Here is a 15,474-nt window from a genome sequence, read left to right as displayed (position 1 = left end):
GGGAAGAAAAAACAGCACCCTGTGGGTGGGAATGGAGGAGTGTGGGGACAAGAGGATGGCTTAGCAGAGGCATCATTTAAGGCTTAAATGAAAAAACCAGGGATGCAGGCAAAGTACCCCGCATACCCAGCAGTAGCTCCACAGGCTGCAACCCTAAATCATCACGTCTACTCTAACAAGCCGCCCCCCAGGCTGGAGGGCTGTTGCAGGGGGAAGGAGGGGGGGAAGTGGGAAAAGGCAGAGACCCCAGGCCATGTTATCAGCAGCAAGGTGATTGTGTGATGTGTCCTTTTACAGTTGAGTTAGATGTGTCCCACCAGTTATGACGGGAATCAATTTAAATATATTTTCTTGATCCCAGAAGCTCAACTACGTGGACAGTGGTTACACTTGACATGATGATTTGTTATACCACAACTTATGTATTTCAAATGGACAAAAAATTAGTATCATTTCCGGTATCTTAAGATAAATTTCCTTTGGATGGAAGCTTTCTTTCCAGTACTTTCAGGTCTATAAGATGTACCTAGAAAATTTACTACTGTGGAAAATGAAGACTGCTTCAATTGAATGAGGGAAGAGGTGAAGGCCCCGTGGTTTTACTTTTTGATGAACTGCTATAACAGTGTCCTTCAAGTGGCTGAGGGAGTTTCATATTTTCTTTAGACATCATTAGGCGCTAAAGCTCTTGCAGAACAACTTTGTATCTCTGATTTTTTAAATTTATTTTGTATCCTTCAGTCAACTCACACCAGCAGAACCACTTTGATGCTATATGAATTCTGCCATTTTGCTAGCACTGATACAGCTCTTGGTCTACCACTCCATTAGAACTCTTAACTCCATTCGTATTAATTTTTGTTAAAAATCTTACAAAGTGGGTGCTTCTGGGTATTTAGGTACACATTTTATTTTAAGGCTGTATATTCAGTTTTCATCAATTGTTCTTGGAGGCCCAATTACCGTCTCTGTCCATCTTGTAAGTATCATGTCTTCACCGTCTTCTAGACCCCAGCTACCTGGGCCATCACCTACTCCTTTCTGACCTTGTTCCAGTTCTTCCAACAGTTGGAAATTCTGAGGGACTTTTACTCCCAAGCCCATGGTGGCATCACTCCTCTAGTGTTTACTTTTTGGGGTGGTTGCTCTGTCAGAAAACCTGGCTCATGGAGGGCCAGGTCATTTTTATTTGTAGTTTAATTCATCTTTTGCTAAATGCAACACAGTCTGGCTCAGCAAATTGTTCTGTTCAATTCTCACAAATCAAGCATGCTAGAACATGATAGCAGCAACAGATGAAATCTAGAGACATACCACGATGCTCTTTCTGGATTCCTCTCCAGGGCCTGTGTTCCCATCTCCCAGCAGCGGAGAGTTCACAGCTGTGCTCCTCGACGGACTTGCCCTCAGCCAGGACGCTGCCTCCCTTGAGGTTACAGGGACGATCAGGGCCAAGGCCAGGCTGTTGTGTTGAGTCAATGGCTTGATCTTCCTGTCAGTTTGGGACAACTCAGAAGGATCATTCCCAGCTTCAGAGTGTCCTATGGGATTGTTGAGGCCTCCACAGCAATTGCACCACAATTCAGCCCTTCTTTTTGCCCCATCCTGCCTTCCTCTCATCTTTACAGCCACATGCATAGCTTTCCAGAACATTCGCGAAGTCTTAAAAAACTAATGTTTAACTTCATAAAGGGACATATCCAAGCACCTTTCTCTGAATGAGAGGGTGAAAAGAAAATCATACACTTCTATAATCTGTATATTAACTGAGTAGAAAGGGTGTAGGTTAGCAATGGCACAGGAAGTTGACTTTTTACCAGCAAGGGGAGAGAAGTTTTGCTGCCTAGAAGTCTCTGCATTGTGAGTGCAGTTAAGCTACCTGGCCTTGAGTATCACCGTGTCTGGAGCCAGATGGCACCTGAGAATCCTCAACTCCCTATGAACTGCTTCTGTGGGGAAGAACACTGTCTAGTGCCCAGTCTTCACAGAATCTCCCCAGTCAGCTTTGCAAAAGGAACCACTGGACCGTGAAATTTCAGAAACAGATGAGAGCCTAGAGGTCATTCCATCTGGTCATTTCCAACATGGAGTGTCCAGACTTAAGAAGCAGAATTGGAGTTCTTCAAGTTATTTTCAATACTTTAAAAAGCCAAATTGAAATGATGTGTTTACCATTTAATAGCAGGAGCGAACAGGCTCATCAATACCAGTAAGCCAGTTTAATCTTTAGTTCAACAAATGAATTAACACATACTTGATGCTAGACCCTGATGATACAGAGATGGATAGGCAGATGAATTCCTGGCCCATATAGAAGTTGACTTTCTAGAGGTCCAGTTAGACAAAACCAAGTAAACAGGTAGATTTATTAGAAAAGATATGATGGCTAGGATGAAGAAAGAAAAGTAATCAATCAATAATGTGACACAGAAAAACAGACAGTAGAATCTAGAAAAAGGAGTTAGAAAGGACCTTGCTGAAACTGATACCTCTCATTTAACTTAGTTAAAAATGGAAAACAAATGAAATAATCCATACAACAAACCCCCATGACACAGGTTTACCTATGTAAAAAACCTGCACACGTACCCTTGAACTTAATAGTAAAAAAAAAAGCCTATTACAAAGCTGCGTGGGTTAATGGCAATGACTTTTGGTTGCATGTAATTCATGAACTTATGTTAACTTGTGGGAAGATAAGGTCTGACTCCTGACAAAATAAACTACGTACAGTCACATGAAAAAAAGGAAAACAAAGTAATTGTTACTCAATAAATACAATTCTTTTGACAAATGATAGTTTTCAAAGTGTGGGTGCCCTATGGAATTGACAAAAATGACAAAAATGGGTCTTCTTATATGAAACGGTTAAAACCACTGGTCTAATTCCATCTCTCATTTAAGAAATAGAAAGACAGGCAACTTGGTGAGATCACATCACTAATCTCTGGCCAACTGGGACTAAGACTTAGGTCTCCTATGCCTTAGTATGGGGCTGTTCCCATTGTGTCATGCCTTGAATCGCAGAGATGGCCCAGAAGCAGCGTGGAGCATGTTGCAGAGACGTGACTCTGCAATGAAGCCTCCTTATTCAGTCCTCTGTCTCTTATTCACAGTATGATCTTGGACAGACTGTTTTATGCCTCAGTTCCTTCCTCTATAAAATGGGATGCTGATAACACTACTTCTCCGAGGTTGTAGTACTGTTCAGCGAAGGAGCCGAGGCACTGAGATGACTCAGCTCATCTGCAAGAACAGGGAGAAAGGACAAAGGCCAAGGGTAGTTAAACCATGGGCGTATCTGCTCAGTCAGGAAACAGCCTTGGCCCATGGGGCTGAAGACCTTGCTGCTCCAATATTGCTCAGGTACTGTGTCCCTGGGAAGGTCACCTTTGGTCCCCGGGCCTCCCTTTTCCCTTCTAAAAAATGTGGCTCCTACTATCCATCCCCATTTCAATAAGGAAAGGTAAAATCCAAAAAGTGTTAAAAGGTGTTGACTCCTTGGAGAAGGTTTCTGTATAGAATGCAGGGGCGGAAAAACATTTTTCTCATCCATCTCCAGGTTCATGACTGAGGGCCCTATAACAAAGGGCAGGTTAACAAAAGAGAAAGGCATGTACATTTATTTAATGCAAGTGTTATGTGACATGGGAGCTGTCAGAAATGAAGACCCAAAGCAACAAGGAAACGTGTATTTTTATGGTTAGGTTTGATGGAAAGTGGAGAAGTATTATCCAAGGAGAAGGATAATTGGAGAACAAATGGGTAAGATCTAATGGTAATAAACCAGGGAAGCTTAGCAAGGCCTGTTTGTTCAGATTCTTCTCGGTATCTCTGGGTCCTTGGCAACTTTTCTCTGAGTATAGGGAGGGCACCTCTCAAACGAAGGTCTTATGATCTGCTTCAGAGGGAGATCAGGAAATCCTTCCTAGGTTTTATAGCAGGTTTCCAGAGAGTGGGGAACAGGGGGGTGAAAGTGACCTTCTTGCTTCTGTTGTTTTTCAAACGCTAAGATGCCATTTATTTATTTTTAGAGACAGAATCTCACTCTGCCACCCAGGCTGGAGTACAGTGGTGTGGTCATAGCTCACTGCAGCCTCATACTCCTGGGCTCAAGGGATCCTCTTGCCTCAGCCTCCCAAGTAGCTGGGACTATAGGTGCATGCCCCCATGCCTGGCCAATTTTTTAATTTTTTTCTAGAGACAGGGTCTCACTGTGTTGCCGAGGCTAGTCTCAAATTCTGGGGCTCACGTGATCCTCCCACCTTGGCCTCCCAAAGTGCTGGGATTACAGGTGTGAACCCCTGTGCTCATAAGATGCCATATTGACATGATGTAGCATGTCCTGAACCCCATCAAGGGGTAGTGTCCACAGAAGCAGCAGGTGCACGTTTGTGTCTTATACTGAGGGCAAGGCCAGAGATCAGAAGCAGGAGAGTAAAGGGCTGGAAGATGGAGAGTGCAGGTGAGTGAATGTGAACTGGGGACATGGAGGTCATTGTTTACCAGCCTGCAGAGGTGGAACCTGGGAGGATTTCTTTTAAATCCATGTTAGTATGGTCATCCCATTCCATTTGATGCAAGGCCACCTCTTCCTGGTTCCATGCTATCAGTTAAAATATAGTCTCTCCCCTGTTTCCAGCTCTTCATCTCATGGCACTATCTCTACAGCAAAAGCTTGAAGTCCCCTACTCTCTGAGGATACCGAGGCAAAGAAATGCCTGTGAATTCTGATTCCTCTGAGAGGGGGCCAGGAATGTTGAAACAGATGTAATTCATCTTCTAAGGACTTCAACAAGTGTTGTTTGTTTCTTCACCATTCAGCTGTTTGTAGTAGGCTTAGTTTGACAGCTGATTCAGGTTGTATTGGAGATTGTCCCTCTCCCACTGGCCGGGCACTTTGCCAGCAGGTTGGCCAGTCAACACCTGCTCTGTGCTTGCCCTTGTCCTCAGAGCGCTAGGGATAGGAGAGCCTTACCACTCATGTTCGTGTCTCAGAAAAGCAACAGGTAATGATGCAGAATTCATTTTTATAATGATGTATAGCCAGCAAATTCCCCAGACTCGCTGTCACATCTTATTATAGATATGTGCTTGCATCTGGGGCGTCTTCTTGCAGGCCCATCTCAGGGGAGCAGGCAAACAAAGTAAGAGGCACGGAAGGCAGAGCGGCAGGAAGGAGGCACAATCGCCGCCTGGCAAGCTCACAGTCATCCCCGCAGTAAGCCTCCTCGGGATTTCCTGAATGCCTCGATGGGGGCTTTGTAGCAAACTTTAGCTTTTTATACATCTCAGTAGCAATGAAAATAGAGCAACTGAGGTTGATTGACGGAGCTGAGTAGTGCCTATTATTCATCCCACAGCTTTTGTTAGAGAGGGGAGGTGAAAATACCCTTAGCCGTTAGCGGTCCCCGCTCTTAGTTGAGACCCCAGCCCCCTCTCTGGTTTGAAAAGTTCTTTGGCTCCAGCACAAGAAGGTCGGTGGGAGAAACCAAGCGAAGGTCGTACCACTTTTTCTTCCCCCTTTATTTTATGTTAGTCATGGTAAGTGGTTAGATTTTTAAAACGATCCAAAAGCACGAAGTGGGAGCCTGGAGTATTCTTATTTGCATATTAATGCCAAGCCAGTGTTGCCAGCACCCAGTTATTTCAAAGGCTGTTGCCAAGAGCACAGCTTTGAAAGGCCTCAGCGCAGAGGCGGGCACCTGGGGCCTCTGTCCCAGGCTTCGCCAAATGAGAGCACACGGCCCCTTCTTTCTGCTGCTCTCTGGGCTTCCTGGGTGCAACAAACAACAGCTTCTCCAAGTGGCCAACTTCACCCATGCCTGTTCCCTCTCCACAAAGGTGAACAAATGCTGAGGCGCGGGAGATGGGCAGTGCTTTGGATATGGGGGCTATTTTTCTTGTGTACCTTGGAGTATTTTTGATCACTTGACTTTTTATTTCGTTTATCATTGATCGACTGTGTTCTGGTTACTACGGGTTATCCTAGACGTTAGCAATGGCTGGGCTGTGAGGATGGTGGTTTTCCATCAGACAGTGGGGACCTGTCCTTGTATATGTTCAGTATTCTCATAGTACTGAACTAAAAAGTATGTTGGCTTTAGGTTGTCCAAAACAGCTTGCCTACTGGATAATCCCAGTAATTTAACCAGGTTTCTTTCAAACCATGGTAGATTTTGGTCCATGTAAGTGAAACTTCTTAGAGGACGGACCATGTTTATTCCTTTCCTATTAATATGACCAAACGGGCTGCAGGACGCTCACTGGGATCCCAGGCATTTTGTGAGCATCGGGCGCCCCCTAGTGTCCAACTAAGAGCACTGAGCTTGTGTGCTCTAATCCTGGCAACAAATCGAGCCCAGGTGCGGGAATAAGGAGAGGACTCTCAACGGATTTTCACTCATTTCCTGGGCCAGGGTGTTGCAGGGAGGGGTGGAAGTGGGGAGGGAGTCCGCTTCCGGAAGCAGCTTGTCCAGTCTCCTGGAAGCTGCATCCAGACCACAACCACTGGGAGGAAGAGTGAACCGTGTCCAGGACTTCTTTACCCACCGAGTGTTCAGAGACCAAGCTCACGCAGTGGAAAGAGGTCGGATTTGGGAGTTAGAGAGACTAGGGTTCAACTCCTAACTTAGCCATTAACCAGTAGCGTGACCCTGGACTAAGCACTTAACCTTTCTGATGGTGACAATTTCAAAATGGTGGCAGGAATAAGTGTTATTTCAGGGTGATGAGGAGAATCCTGTGAGAGTAAAGACAACCTCTAAAGTGCCTGCCACTCTCAGCAAATGTTTGTTAGACCCCTCTGCCTGTTGGCTGTCTCTCATCCCGAATCTGAAACTGTTTCCATGGACTGTGTTCATGAATATGCCATTTCTGTCTATAAAAATATAGTATAGAGAGGGTTTTTTTGGTGTGTTTTTGGATGTTTTAGTTGATTTTTCAAAGTAATCTTAAGGTTTACCCTAACTTATCTCGTGCAACCATTTCCAGCTTAGATGTGGCCATTTGCTCTTTGACAATTATGAGAAACTGTTAGGCTGTAGCCTTGGAACCTGGGCTGCCGATCAGGCCGAGTGAGGTGATCCACTAATAGAGGTCCACCTTCCCTGGGATGGCTGGCACAGAACCTCCAGACCAGGACAGGCCATGTCTTGCTTCTAGCTTCACTAAAGGTCATGGATCAGTTTTCCCAGTGACCCACTCCAACGTAATATCAAAACGTGTTCCTATCAAATGTCAAAACCTTCTAGCTTTCAATTTTGATTTCCTTTCAATTTCGTTTTCCTTTCAATTTCTTTGGGGCCCCTTTTCTATCACAGAAGAGTTTAATTAGAAAATACTCTTCTGTCTTCTATTTTTACTGTGGAAGGAGAAAAGAGGGATTCTTGGTAGTGTAGGTAGCACAGGTAAATGTGGGATTATCCAAAAAAAGAAAGTCGTTGACAGATTTTTTCACTTTTACTACAGGCTTAAATGCTTACAAGAAAGGGAAATGAATTAGAACACGTGAATAGGTTATTTTGAAAAGTCGCCTTGTGTATGGGGGAAGAGACGGGGTGATGGAGATGCCCACAAGTGCCTGACGAGGCAGACAGCTGAGTCCCAGTTTAGTCCCCTGTGTACATATGCATGTCTGTGTCCTTGGGCACAACACTCGCCTCTCTCACATCTCTATTTTTTCCATCTGTAAAATGAGGCATCATCATGGCACTCACCACATAAGGTCATTGAGAATATCATATTAGATGATGCATATAGCACATATCTACATAAAATGTATCCAACAAAGGATATATCTTTCTACTGTTATTCATTCACATTTTCTTTCTGTATAAACTTATTTTGGGTTCATAGTGTACCTTTTGCAAGCTTCCTTGCCAATTTACAGAAGTGCAGGTGGTCTTACTTCACTTCCTGCTGAAATGAGAGAGCAATCGGTAGTTTAACCATCCAGGGATGAGATGTGGAGATCTTATGCAATCTCTACTTAGCTCTGAAAACAGAAGGCACTTAAGGTCTGCTTGTCACCTAACTTGGAGTCAAATAAAATGCCAAGCGTAGGAAATATGCCAGTTCTCACAAGGGCAGGCCTCCTATCACATCCCTTCTCTGTCAGACTGCTTCTGGGAGCTGAGAGGGTCTCCTAGGTGAGGCCCCCCTGTTTTTTCTTAGTTTGGGTTTAAATGGAGGCATTGGTAACCAACAGCCATGAGTCAGCTACCACAGTCTTCCTCCAGTGGTGTTTCTCATCATGCCCAGGCTGATTTTACACTAAAAAAAGACCAGGACCTCCTTACTATGTCGCCCTCTTTTTTAAAAAAATTCACAGTACCTTTGTCACAGTGTTCGGATTGAGGGTGATAACTCAGGTTCAAAACCTGACCACAGTATTTCCTGTGGTTTCTATTGCATTTCATTACAGTGTGCTAGAAAAGTGCAAGAGGGAAGTGCTGCTGTCATTACCTTGTGGAAAAGCAAGGATTTCTGCAAGTTTATGGTAACACAGAAACAACCAATGCCAGATCCGAGCTGGGCATGGTGGTGCATACCTATAGTCCCGGCTACCTGTGAGCCGAGGTGGCAGGATCACTTAAGCCCAGGAGTTAGAGACCAGCCTGAGCAACATAGTGAGACCCTGTCTCTAGAAAATAAAAAAAATAGAAAATATCAGACCCAAATTCACCAAAGATTTGGTATGTGAACCTGTTCTTTCTCCAAAGTGACTGCGGTAATTATTTTTGATAATAATAGTTTTCATAGTTCAAAACTCTGTATGACCAAGTGAATTGACTTCACTGATGAAAGATAAAACTTCTCATGGCTGTGACTTGGATATTCTAAAAACATACAACCACAGAGCCAGAAGGGTCCTTAGCAGCATCTGTTGCTGGTGGCTGCCTGCAGGAGGCTGTCTGAAGTAGAGGTCTGTGGTCCCAACTGCTATCCCTTAAGCTCTGAGATGCTGGATAAGTTGCTCTGCTCTTCTTCATAGCCATCTTGCAAGGTTGTTGTGGGAAGATTAAATGAGGTAACCATGCATGCAAAACAGTTAATACAGTTTAATTAACAGTTAACCGATGAACACACAATTTGTGCTGTTACTGAACAGTTGCTCAACATTTGGTAATAACCATTATCATCATCATTATCATCTTATTTCTACAACTTTACAGGGCTGAGAGTGTCATGCTCTTAGTTCTCTATTCTGGTCAGTCTCTGGGGTCAGCTTTCCTGCTGTGTAACTGAACGCTCTTATCTTTCCCGCAATAGAGGAAGCCCATTTCTTCTTATCCAACTCTTGCTCTGTCCTGAATCTGTCACAGTATTATTTAAGTCTCCCCACCTTTCAGGGCCTCTATTCCCTTTTCTTTGAAATTACCTGCTGGTAATTTCTTTGAAATTAGGAGGAGGGTTGGCAATCTGAAGGGCCTTGCAACTCTGCCACTACGTATAGTAACATCCTTCTGGTAGCTGAAGGCATTGCCAGGCCAGTCTTCCATCTTGGACCATTCCTCTGTAGCCACGGGTGGGACTCTCCACAGTGGGTGCTGAGAAAATGGTGATGAATGGATGTTCGGTGCAGTTGTTTTTCCCACAAGTCTCGGATCTCCTCTCTTTCATCATTCTGAGTGTTCTGCTAAGGATCTCTTCTCGTTACACCTAACTTATACAATAGGGAAGAACAAAAGTCAGAGTGCTCTTGTCCTTGTCTTTGATCTTGGCCAATCCATTCAAATAACAGATCAAAGTGGGGGCCAACTTATAGCTAGGCTCTGCCATGAACCTAAGCTAATTTGAAAAAGTGCCAACCAAATGAATAATACTAATAGCTACAACACATTAAAAGCACTATGCTATATTTGACATGCATTTACTTGTTTAATTCCTGTGACTGTCCAAGGTACACCTACCCCTATTATACAGATGAGAAAACTAAGAGAAATTAAGTAGTCTGCCAATGGTCAAGCCAATGCTAAGCGTAGAGATGGGTTTTGACCCCAGGAGCTTCATCCAAGAGTCTCTGTTCTTGACCACCTATGAAATGCTTCTAGACAGATTTCTCACCACTTTTTAAAGGTACTCATCCAGGAAAGATACTCAGAGACAAGAAGACGGGCTAGATGAACTCCTGAGGAGTGTTTTACTCCATGATGCTGCCAAGCCAATGCCACAGCCACATCATTGCGTGATTCCATAATGAAGGACCACACACTGTGGGTTTCAAGCAACAGAAATACGTTGTCTCACACTCCTGGAAGCTAAATGTTAGAAATCAATGTGTTGGCAGGGTTGGTTCCTTTGAGGGCTGTGAGGGAAGGATCTGTTCCAGGCCTCTGTCCTTGGCTTGTGGATGGCTGTCTTCTCATGCGTCTCTTCACATTATCTTCCCCCTATGTGTCTGTGTCCAAATTTCCCTTTTCATAGGGGCATCTGTCGTATTGGATTAGAGTCCACACTAATGACCTCATTTTAACTTGATTATCTCTGTAAAGACCCTGTCTCCAAATAAGGTCACATGCTGAGGTAGTGGGGGTTAGGACTCCAACATATATTTTTTTGCTGGGGGGATAAATTTCAACCCATAACAGCTCCCCTGTCATTTCAAGGTAATAATCATTACCTTGATGATTCCATTTCCCCACAGCAGGGAAGTGGTTTACTTAACAGCGAACTGTCAAGGAGGTTTAGGTTTTAGAATCAGACAGGGCAGCTTTGTTAGTGCCTCACTTGCTACTTTTTGCCAATAGTCAAGTAAGTGGATCTCTGGTACTCATTTAAAAAACAGAAAGAACAGGTTTAAGAAATAAATAAAAGGAAAGTTTCAATCAATGTGTTACTTTTCGAAGCCTTGACTGTTAGTGTCATGGAACTGACTCTTAGTGAATCAAACACACTTCAGGAATTAGATCACCAAAGGGAAGGTCATATTTTCTAACTAGTTGCCTGAAATAATTAACTAACTTCACTTAGAGGAGTAACTTAACTTCAGAATGATTTATTAATGGATTGGTGATTCCACTCGTAAATGCTATTGTTGATAAATGACATTACACTCTTAAGAATTGCTTACAGTCAATACAATTATCTTCTGTCTTATTTTATCCAGGGTAAATATAATTGTTGCAATAAACTAGGAAACAAGAGTATAGGGAATATTAACTTCAAGATGTCGTTAATGAAGGAATAACAGCATCGATATTTAACGACTTCATGTTGTGAAGTTGTCACGACCAAAATGGAGTCACTTGTGTTAAAAACAAAACAAACAAACAGAAAAACCCCTCACAAGTAGAGCTATGAAGGCTGTGAAGAGAGAGTTCTCATGTTTGCATGACCTGATTTTGAAAAAGTCTATCATAAAAGATTCTGCAAAAACCACAACCTTGCACAAAGGCCATCACGACCTTACACAAAAAATATTTCTGCAAGGACACTGCCCGGGAACTGTCTGCCCAACCTCAGACTGGCACCACCCTTCTTACTGATCTTTGTAGCCAAGGGGTTGCACTTGCTGACTCAGATGACATTTGAGGTTTCTGTGACTGGACAAGGGCTTTGTCCAAATATGGTACATACAATTTCAAAATAATTATGTATCCTTATTTTTTCTTTTAAAACTCTTTGTCTTTTTTTTTTTTTTTTTTTTTTTTTACCTCCCTGAATGCACTCATAGTTTACTATGGCACATGCATTCCCATTGCAATGCCCTACTCCCAAATAAACATCATTTTCTTTTAGAGAGCCTCTGTGTTTGTTACTTAGTTGACAATATGTTGGTTAAGTTAGGCACTGAAGAAGTAAAACTGATGGAATCATAGCCATCTATTGCCTAAGGAGGGCAAGATTTGAGAATGATGACTGTGAACATTATTTTTTAGGATTCCTAGTCTTTTGTTCATTAAAATGTGAACATTATAGAGCAAAGTAGAGAAAATGTGGCGTCTAGCTCTGCTACCATTTGTATAAAAAGTAGGTGAAAAGGTTATATATACATTGCCTATATATACACGTCTCAGGAAGGACACAGGAGAAAGTACTAGCTAGGGACCAGAGGCCTGGGAAGAGGAAGACTAAGATTTCACTGTATATTCTTTCCGTAGTTTTGTTTGTTCAATTTATACTGGATCCATTGATAACACCTGTTTTAAGAAGTCAGCACATGTTTCTGACAACTGCATACACATACAACTAAACTAGCTGTGGATGCCCAGGTTGCAGGTTGCCCCAAGAATCCTTCCAGCCTCCTTTTCCCTGTGCTAATCCTGGGGGCTACTTCTGGGCAAGATCTGAAATTTGGCTTTAGTTCATCTTGACGTGTATTCCCTCTCTTTTCAGCAGCCGCCTCCTTTCTCCTCATCAGAAGCTAAGGCACTTCTTTCAGGTCTTGAAGAAATGAAATTTCAGGCCTCATGAAAACTGGGGCAAGAGACATTTGGCTTGTTGCATCCCAAGGTTTTAGTGATTAGAAAGGCTTAGGCCTCTTTATGCTGGTATGTACCATATTTGGACAAAGCCCTTGTTCAGTCACAGAATCCTCAAATGTCATCCGAGTCAGCAAGTGCAACCCCATATTGCTTGACTCCCTTCTCTGGCATCCCCATTCCAAGAGTGGTCCTTCCTGCGCTTGCCTGCCAATGGCAGCTGCCTTTTGATCAAACTCCTAGTGGTACAAAAATCCCCTCTATGGTTCTGAACTTGACTCTATGTAACTTCCACCCATGACCCTGGCTCTGCCACTCTGTGCTCTCTGATATGTGTTTAATTCCTGTTTTCAGGGAGTCCTCTTTAAGTGGGCTGTATTGTCTTCCCTCAGTCTCTTCCAAGGAAACAAGCCCCCTATCTCCTTCAGCTAACCTGGACTTCAGATAATCTGCTCCCCTGCCGCCCACTCCAAAGTGTCTGTTGCTCTATAAGTGTAGGGTTCCCAACAGTGAAGCCAAGTTTTACCAGAGCCCTGAGCAGCTGGGTGTAGACATAGCCATTACCAACCTTACTCTATATGTTGTAAATTTAAAATTTAAGAAGGCATCAAAACATGATTTCCTTTTTTTCCTTTTGGAGGTAAGGGGGGAGTAGTTATGTCACATTGTCATATCACATCATTGATTCATTTTTAACTGATTTTTAGATAAAATATCTCAATTATTTTCACAATGTGGTTTTGAATCCCATGTTTGCTTTTTTGGAAGCAAAACAGAGCCTTTCCCTGTACCATTTCATCCTGTTAGCCCATGGTTAGAACTCACAGCAGCATTTTAGACCCAGATTCTGTCTTCTCATGTATTCCCCTGGTAAATAAACAAAACCTTGCCTTTGCTTTCATCTAAATCAGTGATAAAAATTCTCCTTGCAGGGACAGAACTCAGATCAGATTCCATTCCACCTTGGAGGTGAAAGAATGGCCAACTAGGAGGGGGTCCAAAGAACATTTGAGTGCTTGGAGGGTTTTCTGACCAGAACACTTGTTTATTTCATTCAGAATGAGCATTGACATTTGAAAAGCATGAAGGTAACTGTATGTATTTCTGTTCATGAAAAAAGCCTAATTTCTTAAAAGGGTGTTTGCAGCAGGGGTTGGAGAAGGTGGAAGGAACGTGGGAAGAGCCTGCACACACTGTCCATCATTTCTCTCAAGGTCTGAAGGCATGGGGAAAGTGCTTGGGAACGACTGGCCAGGAGGCTTGACTTCTGCTTTTAGCACCCAGAGCTTTCGAGTTTTTCATTTACAGTGGCTCCAGAGTTCAGAAAGAACTTGAATGAATAATTGTGGCTTTTAAAATCCATTGTCTAATTGTGCTTCCTTGTATATTTATTTTTGGGAATAAGCATTTTATCAAGAGGGAATTTAGGAATCTTAGACTACTAGAGATGAAATAATCTTGAATTTTAGAATCTTCATTTGTAAATTGGGACAATAAATGCATCTGTTGTGTAAAAGTTGTAAAGACTTCATGAGAAAGTGCATAGATAGCATTCTGGGTAGATTCTGGCTCATTTTAAAGGCTCAGTGAATCTGAACCATTATCATCATGATGACAGCAGAAACAATAGCCATTTCTCCCCTCATCCACACTGAGAAATTTTGGGTGAAAAATTATAAAGAATGTTCTAGTAACTAAAGCTAATAATCACAGGGTAATTAGAAGGTGCTGACCTCCCATTCTTTCGTGGTATTGGAGCAGAAACTTGTCATCTTGCGAATGTTCTTAGTGGAAGTGTCTCTGTGAGACAGATTATGAGCTATATGACCTCTTCCAGCCAAATGAGAAAGTCCAGCCACTTACTGGTATTTTTTTTTTTTTTTTTTTTTTTTTTTTGATTGCAGTGTGGTAGTGCCAGGAGGTCCTGACCTCATTCCAGCTAAGGTCCCCTCATTTCTCTCATTAGTGTTCCCGGGGCTGGTCCTAGCCACAAGTTTGTCCCACTATTTGTTGAAAAAAATACAGCCATCTGGCAACATAGTATTTGTGGGACCTCAGACTTCTGCTCTTTTTCTTTTATCTCATCCTAAAAGCTGGAAGATGGTAAGTGTTGACCTTGGGTCAGAACAGTTGGTCTAAGTAAGGCCTTTATTGAAATTAGCAAAAAGTGATTGCAAATAAATTCCTGAAACAACTAACAACAACAACAAATGGACAAAATCCATAACAACAAAAAGAGAAAGAAGATCAAAAAAGAAAAAAAGAAAGAAAGAAAATCCAGAAATCTAGTTAGAAAACTTTAAGGATCTAGGGAATGATGTTTAAGTGCCTTTATTATTTCATAAAATGAGGGAGAAAATTTTGAAAATAGAAAATAGGAAAACTAAAAAGGGTATATCTTTGTATATTGCTCAAAATTATGCATCACTCTTTATGCGTAATTGATTATTGGCCAGGTAAGACTAATGCTAGATTGATTTAATAATAGTCTTGTTTTTTGTTGAACCAGAATCAAAGTTTAGGGAAATACTGTCTAAGACTCAAATTCTTTTTTTAGGTGCCCGCCACCATGCCTGGCTAATTTTTGGTAAAGACAGAGTTTGTACTTTTGGTACTTTTGTACTTTTGTACTTTTGGTAAAGACAGAGTTTGCCATGTTGGCCAGGCTGGTCTCAAACTCCTGACCTCAGGTGATCCACCTGCCCCGGCTTCCCAAAGTGCTGGGATTACAGGCGTGAGCCACTGTGCCTGGCCTGAAATCCTTTTTAATAATATATCATGGTGGTTCTGAGCACAGGCTCCAACATCAAGCTGCCTGGGCTTGAAACCTGGCCCACATTCACTAGGAGTGTAACCTTGAGCAAGTTGCTCGTCTCTCTGTGATTTCACTTCTCCATCTCTAAAAAACACACATAAGTGAGATATGATTAGGGTTACGTGAAATCATTCATGTAATACACAGTAAAGTGTATTAAAAATCTGACCTATACTTAAGTATTAAGCAATCATTATGACTATTTATCCTATTATGCCCATGGCAAGCCAGGTT

General features: G+C 42.5%; 1 pseudogene; it reads right to left on the bottom strand.

Annotated features, from left to right (window-relative positions):
- Positions 1-562: 562 nt before the first annotated feature.
- LOC111524507 lies at positions 563-8,999 on the bottom strand (annotated as a pseudogene).
- Between the last annotated feature and the right edge of the window lie 6,475 nt (positions 9,000-15,474).

This window comes from Piliocolobus tephrosceles, chromosome 11 (genome assembly GCF_002776525.5).
Source record: "Piliocolobus tephrosceles isolate RC106 chromosome 11, ASM277652v3, whole genome shotgun sequence".
In the NCBI taxonomy this organism is placed as follows: domain Eukaryota; kingdom Metazoa; phylum Chordata; class Mammalia; order Primates; family Cercopithecidae; genus Piliocolobus; species Piliocolobus tephrosceles.
Note: the sequence above shows the minus strand (reverse complement) of the source record. Positions and strands in the feature narration are given on the sequence as shown.